Consider the following 13,288-nt stretch of genomic DNA (forward strand, 5'->3'; position numbering starts at 1 on the left):
ACACCCCATGGTCTGGCCACTGTTTTCTCTGGAGCTACACAGTGCTCCTTCTCCTCTGCCTAGCCTGAGACTCTCCCTTCTCCAAGCAGCTGCCCATCCTGCTCACAGTGCTGAAAGGCCTTTGGAGAGCCTGCTGGCCCACTCTCCTCCCTCCCACAACACCTGCAAGGCTAATGGGTGGATCCATACAAAATTTGGTGATTCTGGATCAGTTTCATGTGTTAGGATCATTGTGGTAGCCAGTGTGCAAATATGGCTGTCAACAGTTCTTCCCATCCCTATGCCCACATGCCGCGCCCCTCCAAGAAGTCGAGCTATTTGAATCTGGGCCAGCTTTATGACTTGCTTTGAATAAAAATGCAACACAAGGCTGGGCGTGGTGGCTAACACCTGTAATCCCAGCACTTTGGGAGGCCGAGGCAGGCGGATCATGAGGTCAAGAGATTGAGACCATCCTGGCCAACATGGTGAAACCCCGTCTCTACTACAAAACATACCAAAATTAGCTGGGCGTGGTGGTGTGTGCCTGTAGTCCCAGCTACTCGGGAGGCTGAGGCAGGAGAATTGCTTGAACCTGGGAGGCGGGGGTTGCAGTGAGCCGAGATCACAACACTGCACTCCAGCCTGGTACCTGGCCACAGAGCAAGACTCTGTCTCAAAAAAAAAAAAAAAAAAAGCACAAGAGATATTCTGGGACTTTCAGGTCTAGGCCTTACGAGGCATTGCAGTGTCCATTTTTGTCCTCTTGTAAGGCAGCTGCAAGGCTGTAACTGTCAAGCTACTCTACTCTCTACTGGAGAGAGAGACAGAGAGTTGGGGAAGAGAGACAGAGAGACAAAGGAAGAAAGAGACAGAGAAGTGGGGGGAGAGAGAGAGAGAGAGATAGAGAGAGAGAGGGGCTCAGCCAACTCCCAGCTGTTCCAGCCACCAGAAGCTGAGGCACCAGACGTGTGAATTCAGTCACTTTGGATTCCCTAGCGCCAGGTGAACCATTCTAGCCAACAACACATGAAGTGGAGAGAAGCCAACCCTGCTTAGCGAGTCATAAGCAAACGTATGCACTGTGTTGTTTAAAGCTACTAAGTTTTGGGGTGGTTGTTACTCCCCAATAATAACTGAGCCATCCAAAAAACAGTCATTTCCTTGGGATTAGGGTGTTTGTCCCTTCCCATCAACAAGGTGTAACTGGTATTCACGAAGATCTTAATGGATGGAGGGATGTTCAAGGAAAGAAGGATGTGTTTAGAAGGGAATCAGAGACCAGGCATCTGCCATGGTGGCAAGTTTGGTGGAAAGACTCAGGGTAAGGGCTGGCCCAGGCAGGACAAAGTATTGTCCTAATTTCTAGAGTGAGGAGAGTGACTTGGTTCCACTGGAGTGTCACCAAGAGAAAGTGGGCCTCACCTACAGCATGGGGGATAGAGGATAGAGTATGAGAAGAACTGCCAGAGAGCACAGCATGAGGGATTTGGAGAAAAAGACTATGGAATCCTCTTCTTCCCGTCTCCCCCTCATCCTCCAGCATTTGTGGAATGCCAGCCATATGCACTATGCCCTGATGTAGGATGGTCTCTCATTTACTAGGAGGGGACTTAGCATGAGCCAGCCTAGAGACTGGGGGATGGATGGGATGACCCTTGGAAGGCCCCACCAGGTTGACCTCAGAGTTGCGGGAGAGAGATAATTCAGCTACCTCTGCAGGACAATGTCCATTAGGACATGGGACTAGGGGAGGGCAGGGAAGGCATCAGTAAATATTTATAATCTGCCTAGAAAAGGAAAATGCAAGGCAAAGACAGGGCTTGACTGAGCATCTGCTGAGGAGGGGACAGAAGTGATGACACGGAAAGGGAAGAGCTAGAACCAAGGCAGCAGTGATGCAGAGGAAAGGGCCCACCAGGCACAGGTGCCTATGGAGCAAGGCTGGGCCTGAGCCTCCCAGGACAAGAGGTGGCCGGGATCTGACAAAGATTTTCAAAGGCTGCCTTTGCCTTTGGGGAGTTAGTCTCTCTATGAGGGAAGTGCAAGTACTGCTCCCAGGGAGTTCCCAGTCTCAGGGAGGACTGACATGGCCCTGGTCTTCAGGATGCTCCAGGTCCTTACAGAGTATCCAATCTGAGGGAGGAGACAGAGCCTCTGCACTCAGACATTTCTTTAGATACTAGTTTCGGGAAGGTACCACCCTGCCTCCACTTGTCTGTTGCACTGTTCAGAGTCACCGGACGTTGGTACCCCATCCTCCCCTCCACTCTGAATGTGCATTCACGTGCTCATGTGGCTTCTGTCACATTTGTCATCAGGCATGCGTGGCTCACCAGCCTGGGCCTCTATTTTCCCCACACATTCCCTGACAGTCTATGGGTCCAGCTCCAAGTGGAGCAGATGCCAGCACGTGTCCCTTTCCTGGGCTTCTCCTGTCTTCTCTACCAGAGAGGCCTGAGAACCCCATTCATCAGCTCCTCAGACTTCCTGCAGGAAGGCTGTTCCCCTGCTCCCTGTCTGTAGCTCCACCGGCTCTCCTGGGGTTAGAAGCCTCTGAAGAGGTGGGGTGATGCCCTGTGAGGTCGACCCATAGGCACCTCTCCTTGGATGCCTCTGCAGAGCCTAATCTGGGCCACCCTAAGTCCCATCAAGACTTCTGACAGACCTAGATTGGAATCCTGGGTCTGTCACTGGAGAAATTACTTCTCTGCACCTCAATTTTCTCACCTCTAAAATACCTACATGGTGGAGTTTGAGGGGATGAAGTGACATTGACATGTGAAAATAACTTGTTAAGTGACTGGTACATAGGGTGTCCTTAAAAAAGGTCATTATCATCATGTTGTTATTCTAGTCTCCACGCCAATGCCTTTTCCTCTCTGAGTACCCCTTTAGTACATTTTGGTTGTTTGTCAGGCTTTTTTCTCACTTAAAAAAAAATCCTACAATGGTCTGGCTGGATTTTATAACCATCTTTGCAAGCATACATCCTTACTCTCCTGCTGAGGAGTGAGGCGTGCAGGAGTAGGTTCAGCTCTGGAGCCTGTCAGTGAGAGAAAGGGGCTGGGATGAAGGGAAAACACGGTGTGGAGGGAGCCACTCCTGGTAGGGATGATGCCCTATGGCTTTGAACCCAGGGACAGGCACAAGGTGGGCTTGCATGAGTATTTGTGGAATTAATGAACAAATGAACAGGAGCAGAATGCATGGCCAATCTTCTCTTCTGTCCCCCAGACACACTGGGAACCTCCAGTCTGATGGAGGAGGCCAGATGTCCACCCTCATGCACACACAGCTGTGCTCTGGGCAAGAAACGCTGAGGCTGGGCAGGGCTGCCTGGGCCAGGCTGCAGTGGATGGATGCCCCAGGGCTGTCTTCAGAAGCTTCCTCATGGTGAAAACCTGCCTGTTCCAGGATTTTTAGGTGACATGGTTTATATAGGTACGGAGGGGCCTCTGGGACCCAGGTTGGAAAGACTTTCCCTGGGACTTTGAGATCTGGGAGGTGCCATCTCCTGGGGAGGCCACAGGAGGATGTCTTCTGGGGAAATACTCAGGGAGGGTGTTCGCTTATCTACATGCTTTTGACTCCCAAAGGCATCTCCACCCCCACGCCATGTCTCCCCTACTCACTCCCCAGGGTTTCCTCCCAGCTGTTCTCCTGGCCAGCTTGAGAAAGAGAGGATGGCAGGGCTTGCTGGGCCCCTGAGGCTGGGAGTGGTGGGGAAGGCCTGGCCCCAGCAGATGCCCTCCTGAGGCATCCTCACTCCCTTCCTGAGACTCTTGCTATAGATCTTCTTCTGCATGGGCACATCCACACGGGCTCGCACACACAAGTGTGACAGGGGTCACCATTTCCAGTCACGGGGCAGCCGCCTGGTTGGGTAAGGGTTCCCAGAGCAGGCTGGGGCCCAGCTGGGGGAGACAGCATCTCGGGACGAGCCCCCATGGGGCTGGGGGTTGGGGACTGACCTGGCTGTAGTCCCATGACCTGGAGCTGGCCTCTGGGAGCTGCTGACTATTTAGCAATAAACACCTCGTGGCTATTAATAGCCTTCTATGTGGCAGCCCAGAATTGATAACACTGGGTCACTTCTGGCCTGGCCAAGCCTGACTGCCTGGGTTCAAATCCCGGCTGCAACTCTGAGCCCTGAGGTCCAAAACTCAAACCCCGAACACAGCCCCAGCTCCAACAGCTTGTCAGCTGCGTTTAGTACAGTAACCTTTGCAGTTGTCATCTGTGAAACAGGCACCATGATATCTATTTCACAGTGTTTTGTGTACATATGATCATGTCATCCTCCGCACACCAGGCGTAGGCAGTAGGGCCCCCATACTAGAGCTGAGAGTGCTGGTGCTCAGGGAAATGTGGATGGTTATATGACTGGCATGCAGTAGAGGCCCAATAAAGGTTAGCTGTTGTCATTGTGTTTTGGTGCAAGGTTGTGGGAACAGAGGATTTGAAGTGGACAGAGCTGAGGTCTGCTTTTGACATCAGTACAGTTTTCTAGCTCTGTGACCTTGGGCAAGTTGCTGGATCTCTCTGGGCCTCATTGCCTTGCTCTGTGATATGCGCATGGCAACACCCACCTTCCAGGTGTTGATGTGGATTATATTAGACAAGGCACATACAGTGATTGTCCCTTAAGAGGGAAGGAGGGCAGAAGAGACCCGGGGGTGAGAGGAAGAGCTCAGCTCGATACTGCTAAAACCCTCTCCCAGTCCTCTCTTAATGGGCTCAATAAATAAGAGGTTTGTGGAATGAATGAATAAATGAACATTAGTCACCTCACCCTGTCAGGGCCCCCCAAGGGCAGGGGCAAATTCTGTTTGATTAGCCGATGTACTCCCTGAAAGTGAGGGTATGACCTTGGGCCTTCTCCCTTGGGGAGAAAGGGATCTACAGATCTCTTTAGATGAAACATCTAAAATGTGGAGCCTAGGCTGGGCGTGGAGACTCACGCCTGTAATCCCAGCATGTTGGGAGGCCGAGGCAGGTGGATCACGAGGTCTGGAGATTGAGATCATCTTGGCCAACCTGGTGAAACCCTGTCTCTACTAAAAATACAAAAATTAGCTGGCTGTGGTGGTGCATGCCTGCGTCTCAGCTACTCAGGAGGCTGAGGCAGGAGAATCACTTGAGCCTGGGATGTGGAGATTGCAGAGAGCCGAGACTGCTCCACTGCACTGCAGCCTGGGGAAAGAGTGAGCCTCCGTCTCAAACAAACAAACAAAAAAATAAAAAAATAAAATAAAATGCCCAGCCTTTTTTGGGATTGTTCATTCTCTTGGTGTGGCAACGGCCAGTGAAGAAACCCACAAGGAAAAATGGAAACAACTTTTCCTTTCCCCCTCATAATGAGATGCAGGCAGGGCACTGGGGGCCCTCAGCCCTACAATTATTACCCTCCCAGGACGTGGCCCCAGACTCCGCTCCTGACTGCATCCCCAGCATTGCTCTGTGCTCCCCACCCCAAGTCCTGGCGCTTACTAGCGGGGCTCATCCCCTTTCCTTGTGACTATGGTCACCTCAGCCACCCCTTGGCCCTGCCTAAGTCTCCGGCAGCCACATAAAAAACCCAAATGGTGGTGCTGGTGGTGGGTGGGAAGGCACTCGGTGGGGAAAGAGGGCAGAAGAGACATGGGGGTAGAGGAAGGGCCCAGCTCGATGCTGGTAAAACCCTCCCCTAGGCCCTATGACTTCGGAGAAACTACCCCTCTCCCAGCCCGGCCCCCAGATGCCAGTGGTGTGGTGGCCACCCACCGTCACATGTCCACTCCAAAGGCTACCTGTTGCAGTCCAGACCATCCTCTCTCTCCCTCTGAAGGTGGGGAAGGAGGGAAGGAGGTATCCGTGGTCTGAGGACTGCCTACTGGGGGGTAGGGGGTTCCTAGAGCCCCTCATCTCTGTCTCACTCCCACCCTGGGTCAATATCAGGTACCTGGATGTGAGGTGCTTCCTCAGTTTCCCCTGCTGTCTGTTAGTCCCGCATGGGCCTCAGGCCTCCCTGGTCAGCTGGCTTTCTGGGTCTGAGAAGGGAAGATCCTGGAAGTAAGTTGTCAGATGCAGCCAATAAAAATACGAGGTGCCCCATTAAATTTTCATTGTTTGTGTGAAGTTCAAATTTAACAGGGCATCCTGTGCTTTGTCTGGCAACCCTGCCTGGAGGGAGTGGCTGGACCTCTCTCTCGCACGTTCTCAGGTGCTTTGCTGCTCCCCTTCTTCCTCCCGGTCTGCTCACTGCTTTGCTGCTGAGGTGTCCAGTCTAGACATTGTGTGTGGGCCCTCGTTCTGGATTTGCCCTCACTTTCTGCCTGCAGCAGAGATCTGAAACGAATTAGGAGCCTCTGAGGGTGCAGGCAGAGTCCCCGCCATCAGCCTGGAAGCCTCCTTTGGATTGAGTCCATGTGACCCTGTAGCCTGGCCACTGCCCTTTCTCCTTTTCCTTGTGCTCAGGAAGACCTGGCGCTGACCATAAACTGACCTTTTCCACAGGCTCAGCGTGGCCTTCACTGCTGCGACCTGCAGAAGCTCTAGGAGAGCCTCGACAAACGTCCATCTCCCCCTTCCTGATGATCTGCCGGTGGGAATTCTCTTCCCCAGCCCTCATTCTGCAGGCTGCTATCTCGAAGAATCCCTGAAGCTCTGGAAACTTCCAGTGGAAATAATTCTCTGGGAGCCAAGACCCCAGAGCTCTGGCTGAGCCTCACTGACCAGCCCTGTGGCCTCGGACAGCTCTTGTTTTCTTTCTGGGCCTCAGTGTCCCTACCTGTATAATGGTACTATATCTAGCTTGCTGACCTTGGAGTAGTGTTTCCAAACTGCACGTTGTGATCTATGTGGGTCATGCCGTCGATTTAACAGCATGCAACCAGCATGATTCTTTTTCTTAAATAGCAAGGAGAACAGGGTAGAAAGTACTTAGAGTCTTGCATGGGGTAAGGGTAAGTATTGTTCTTTGACAGTTGTGTGGAGTGTGTGTGTGCACATGTGTTCTGAGTCACAATGTAGGATGTATTTTTCAGGTGGGCTGTGGTAAAACAAAAAAGTAGGGAAATCGGTGTTGGAAGCTGTGACAGAAGGGTGACAGTGGGAACCGGACGTGGTCTCCACTATTTCTCCATGTCAGGGATGGCAGGGCCACTTACAATCTCCTCTCTGGGGCTCTTCCTTGCTCTCCTGAGTAGTCTTCCTGCCTCGCCTCCTCTGCTGGGCCCTGCTACCAGGCCTGTAGCAGGGACATCAGACTGGTCTTATGAGTCCTACTGGCCCAGCCCTCTTGGGACCCTCTCTACTCAGAGCCCAGGCCCTCCAGCTGAGAGCCCTCAGGAGCTAGTCTGTTTCCCTGGGCCACTCCAACAGCAGAAGAAGATTCTGGGCTCCACAGCCTGGTGGCGTCCAGTCTGCCCGGCTGCCTCCGGCCTGCTTCTGCCTCACAGTAATAATACTGGATTGGGAAACTGAAGCTCGGGCCAAGTGGAGGAACATGGCTCCCTCCTAGCTTTCCCAATACCCTATGTCCTGGGAGGGATACTCCTTAACCCCTTCCTAGGGGTGGTGGAGGTGTTCTGAGGTCCGGGTGGGTGAACAAGGACAAATAGAGTTCGAGTGGCTGATGGCCCTCAGCTCTGTGACTCCTGCTATATCTCTGATTTCTGGGCACTGCCCTGTCTTTCCTCTGAGGAGCCCTATCCGGGTGTGACCCACATTACCCGGGAGGATTTGAGAATAAAACAGGTGGAATATGGGAGAGACCTGGCAGCGATGGCTGCTTCGACAGTCTCATCAGTACATGGCCCCCTCTCTGTAAGTGCTGTCGTCCTGGGTCCAGTTCACTGGGGGGAAACCAGGCCGAGAAGAACTGGACCGGGAGTCGGGGCGCGCTCAGTCAGGGGTGGAGCTGAAAGCTCTTGACCCGTGGGAGAGTCAGGGAGAGAACAGCCCTGTCTTCAGGGAGCCCCAGCCTGAGGGGAGACACAGCCCCGTCCTCAGGGAGCCCCAGTCTGAGGGGAGCCCCAGTCTGAGGGAGACACAGTCCCGTCCTCAGGGAGCCCCAGTCTGAGGGAGACGCAGTCCCGTCCTCAGGGAGCCCCAGTCTGAGGGGAGACATAGTGGTGTCGTTAGGAAGCTCCCTGTGGGAGTTCAGTCCCTGGGTCCTTCTTCTGAGGTGGTGGCTTTGGTGGGGCACCGGAGGCCTGAGTCGGCTGTTTGAGGAAGTGTCTTTCAGCGCATTACCATTCTTTGTCATGCTCGACTGCAGCCAGACGTGTGGTGTGATCCGAAGGGTCCCAGGCAGGTGTCCTCCTTCCACCCCCACTGTGCCCACCATCACCCTTCTAGCTCTTTCCCTTCATTCACGGACTGAAGTCTGTAATCACCTCACTTATGCTCCACCTTAGGTGAAGGTCTAGAAAGGATCTTGGAGACTCCTGAGTCCCAGATCAGAGGAGGAGACTGAGGCCCATAAAGGGAAGTGGGGGGACCTTGTGTGAGGTCACCCCGGGAGTGAACAGCAGAGCCTAATTTTCAGAGCTGTGCTTTGGGCTTATGGAGAGACTCTGGAGGACATAGGGCCACCCAGCACACATGTGAGCAGGGAGGTGCTGTGAGGGAGTGTATGTGTGTGTGTGTGTGCGTGTGTGTGTGTGCGTGTGTGTGTGTGTGCGTGTTTGTATGTGTGTGCAGGGGTGAGTGGGGTTAGGCATCCGGGTTCCCTGTGAGCAGATGTGTGTTCAGATGTGTGTCCGCTGCAAGGTGTCTGGCTATTTTCCTATGTCTCGGTGTGGGGTGGAGCAGGGAGGGACAGGCCTGTAGCAGGGACATCAGACTAGTCTTATGAGTCCTGTCCCAGCCCTCTTGGGACCAAGGGCAGAGGGCGATGAGTCACAGATGACTCAGGTACTGGAGGCCACAGCCACACAGGGCACGTGACAGCCAAGGAGGGCCAGGTCTATTTCTGGACTGGACAGACAGGTGACCCAGGAGGCTGACACTGAAATCTCTCTTCCTAGAGGACAGAAGGGATTCTATTCACAGGCTCAGAGCCTGGGCCCCTGGGGTGTGGCTGACAAGATGACCTGTGGGCTTACGTGTGACCTGGAGCTTTTGCTCCATTGGCTGTTTGAGCTGTGACTTCAGTGGGGCAGGGCTGTCCTGAGCCATTCCCATTCTCCTGGAGATGTGGGGTTAGGGTCACTCTCCACTGGGAATGAGTTTTCCCTGGCCCTTTGGATGCCAGCCTCTAGCAGCAAATCACCCCTGCCCTGTCTTAGTAATGCAGCGTTTGACCGTAGACAGCGCCCTCTTCTTTGCCTGAGGCAAGGGAGCCAAATCCTTGACCTGCTGCTTGACCCCAAGGCCTAGTCCAGGAGATGAGGCAGGCAGTCTGGGGTGCAGACAGCGTCTTGGGTTCAAATCTCACTCTGTGACCTGGAGTTGCATTGTTTCCTCTTGGGGCCTCAGTTCCATCCTCTGCACCCCATGGGGGTTGTGCTTGAAGGCTTAGGGGTCCCCTCTAGCTGGTCCCTCATCAGGCCTTGAAGGCTGGGCTGAGGGCGAGGTCTTGAAGCTGCCTCCTCTCTCTCCCCTATGTTTGAGGTGGGGGACTGGGGAGGGTTGGCTCAGGATAGAAAGTCCTGGCCTGGTAGGGGCATGCCTCAGGGTCCCCGGCCACCTGAAACAGTGATGATTACAGGGTGAGCATCTGGGACCAGACACTGTAATCTGCTGCCCTCTTTCCTGCCAAGGGCCTGCTGCAGCATTTCCTTCTGCTTTTCACAACTGTTTTCTAAGAACCCCAGGAAGGCAGAGGCCTCATCTCTGAGGGGTGCAGTGAAAGACTTAAGAAGGGAGGGAGATGGGGAGAGAGGAAGGGAGAGAGGATGAAAGGGTGAGGGAAGGGAGACGTGTGAGGTGTGGTAGACATCAGAAGGCTTTCCCCTGGTTGACAGTTTGAGGAAGAAGAGGGGAAGAAGAGTGGGTGGGGCCATTCTCTGCCTCTCAGCTCCCAGCTTAGATGCTCCTCCTCAGAAAGATTGCCCTGACCTCATTACCTAAAGTAGCAGCCTCCTCCCGCCTCAGTCACTTTCTATCAACTGCTGCATTTAATGAGGAAGGGCTGAGTCAGCTCATGTCACTTTTTGGCTCAAATCTCTGCAATGGCTCCTGGTTTTCCTCAGACTAGAGACCAAAGTCCTTACGATGGCCTCCAAGGTCCTGCATGATTCCTTTCTAAGAGTAGCAGGTAACGTGTTCTTCAAACACATCTGGCGTGCTCCTGCCCCAGGGCCTTTGCACAGCTTTCCCCCTCTGCCCGGGATGTTCTTTCTCCAGGTATCTGCAGGACTCACTAACTTGCCTTCTTCAAGCCTTCGCTCAAACATCACCTGCTCCATGAGGCCTGCCCTGAGCATCCTGTTTAAAATGGCAACATTCTTACACTCGCCAGCCCGCTTACCCTATACTCTCTGATCTTGTTTTCTAAATACTTACTCTCCAATGTTTTCACATTATAAAATGCATTTATTTATGCTGTGCATTGTGTATTTTCTGTCTCCTCCTGCCTTGAATTTAAGTTTCACAAGAGTGGGTGTCTTTGCTTTATTCATCGATGTGCCTTAAGTCCCCGGAACAGCACCTGACACACGATAGTTACTCAACTTGTGGAGCAAATGGCACCTAACACTGTGGGTGACTATCTTCTCTCTCCCTCTGAGTACATGCTCCCCACTCACCATAGACCTCCCTGCTGATGCCTCACTCAGCATAGCAGTTCCACGAGAGCTGGGAACTGTCTATCTTGTTCATACTGGTGCCCTCAGCACGTGTCTGGCACACAGTGGGTACTCAGTAAATATGTGCTGGCTGGATGGAAGGGACCTGAAACAGAGGTCAGGGAGAAAAGGAAGACAGGACAGTCACTGGTAACAGGCCCATAACGAGAGGATTCCTGAGGAAGAGAATGGAAAGGTGGCTACTGGTCATTATGAGGCCCCTAAGATCTTTCAGTCTTTACACAACATATGCTCCTTCAGATCTGTTATACAGACACACACATGCACGCACATACACGTGCACACAATCCAGGACCATCACACACCAGTGTATAGAAGGAGAGAGCACTGGAAACTGCCGCCAGGTTGATGATGGCATCAGGCTTGACCACTGAGGGCTTCCAAGAGGAGGTAGTCTAGGGCTAGACCGGCACAGGAGGAAAAAAGTTCAGGACATCTCCAGTCAGAGGTAAAGAAGGATGGAAGAAAGACAGAGGCAGGTTGTGGCAGAGGTCAGGGAAGGCCCAGGAGAGAGACAGGGCTGACGGAGGCTAGGGCTGAGACTGGGGCTTGTCAAGGTCAGAAGCCTTGGGTTTAGGGTCTAGCAGGAGCAGACAAGACACAGAGTTGGAGGAAGAGGCTGGATTTTCTCAACCAGAATCCCTAGAGGAAGGAATTTGCTGTGTCTTCCTCTGGGGATTGCATTGACAGATGGTCAGTGTTGTCCTCTGATTGGGGGCACCCAGTGGGAGTGCTGCTGCAGGATCTGATGCCCAAGGTTTTCTCAGAACGTGGCGCTGGGAATGTGCTTCCGTATATGATTCCAGCTGGTACTTTTTTCCAATAAAAAGAAACTCCTTCATGCTCAAAGAAGACGATTTTAAAAAAAAAAAAAAAAAAAAAAAAACTCTTGACTTACAAAAAGAGCCATGCCCAAATCCAGTGACCACAGTTCACACAACATGAAAATCAGATGAGAGGGAGCACAGAGCGAAAGAAGCTCAAACACAGGGCATGAGGTGCCCCGGCCAGCCCCGGTCACTGACCACATGGCCCCACCTTTGGCCAGAGGGAGAGGCCTGGCTGTCAGCTGCACGGTGTGGAAAGCCCAGAAGGAAAGCAGTTTTGAAATTTTACTTGTGATTGATACACTTTTGGCCATGTTGGCTATTTTCAGAGCCTGGCTTCCCCATCCTCTGTCACAGACGCCTTTGAGTTCTTTAAATGGCCGTATCTTTTGTTGTCATACGGACACACTGTCTTTATAGTACATTCAGACAGAACAGGTTTTGTGAGCAAAGGACATTGAGCTTTTTTCCCTGACACACAAATTGCAAGACTTGGTTCTCCTCGTAAGCCTGTTACTTTCCTATACCTGTGAATGGCACCGCCACCCCCACAGCTGCTCCAGCCCGAAGCCTGACATTCATCGTGCAATCACCCCTTTGCTTTATCCCCTCTACTAAAGCCATCAGAAATCCCAGGGCCTGTTCTGCTTCAAAAATATTTCTGTCCTTGTTCCTCTCTTTCTACCATCTGGCCTCAGCTCCATGGCTTCGTTATTCCTCTCCAGCTTCTCCAATTCTTTTTCCTCCCAGCAGCCAGGACCCACTTTGATGCCACACGAAGGATCATGCTACCTCTCTGCTTACACCCTTCCTGCACACAAGATCAAGCCTACCCTCATCACCTGCCCACAAGGCCAGGACTTGTCTGCCTCCTAACCATCTCTTCAGCCTCCTCGAAGACCCCCTCACCCTCTGCACACAGTAATCTCTCCTTCCTTGAACATATCAGTCATGTCAGCTTAGGGACTTTGCACTGGCTGTCCTCCCCTTCAGAAACATGCTGCCTCCACACCTTTGTATGGATGCCCCCACCTCACCTTTCAGGACTCCGTTCATATGTCACCTCCTCCAGGAGGCCTTCCTTGAGCATCTCTCCCCTCCTCCCCCCACAATAGAAATGGCATCCCCCAGTTACTTGCATTCCACTTTTTAATTATATTTTCTTTCTTTTTTTTTTTGAGATGGAATTTCACTCTTGTTGCCCAGGCTGGAGTGCAATCGCATGATCTCTGCTCACTGCAACCTCTGCCTCCTGGGTTCAAGCAATTCTCCTGCCTCAGCCTCCCGAGTAGCTGGGACTACAGGCATGCGCCACCACGCCTCCTAATTTTTGTATTTTTAGTAGATACGGGGTTTCCCCATGTTGGCCAGGCTAATCTCGAATTCCTGACCTCAGGTGATTCACCTGCCCCGGCCTCCCAAAATGTTGGGATTACAGGCACGAGCCGCTGCTCCTGGCTGCATTCCACTTTTTAAATTTTCTTCGTGGTATTTATCTCTAGCTAAAATTTATTTGTTTCCAGACTGACTTTCTCCCTGTCTGTAGGATTTCAGGGGAGCAGGAACCTTACCTGGGTGATTGTCGAGACTGTTGGCCCCATAACTAGTGCTTGGGGCTCAATAAATACTTGTTAAGCGAATGAATAAGTGAATGAATGAATGAATGAATGCTCTAGCCTTGCCTTT

The sequence above is a fragment of the Cebus imitator genome, unplaced genomic scaffold (genome assembly GCF_001604975.1).
Source record: "Cebus imitator isolate Cc_AM_T3 unplaced genomic scaffold, Cebus_imitator-1.0 Scaffold197, whole genome shotgun sequence".
Classification (NCBI taxonomy): domain Eukaryota; kingdom Metazoa; phylum Chordata; class Mammalia; order Primates; family Cebidae; genus Cebus; species Cebus imitator.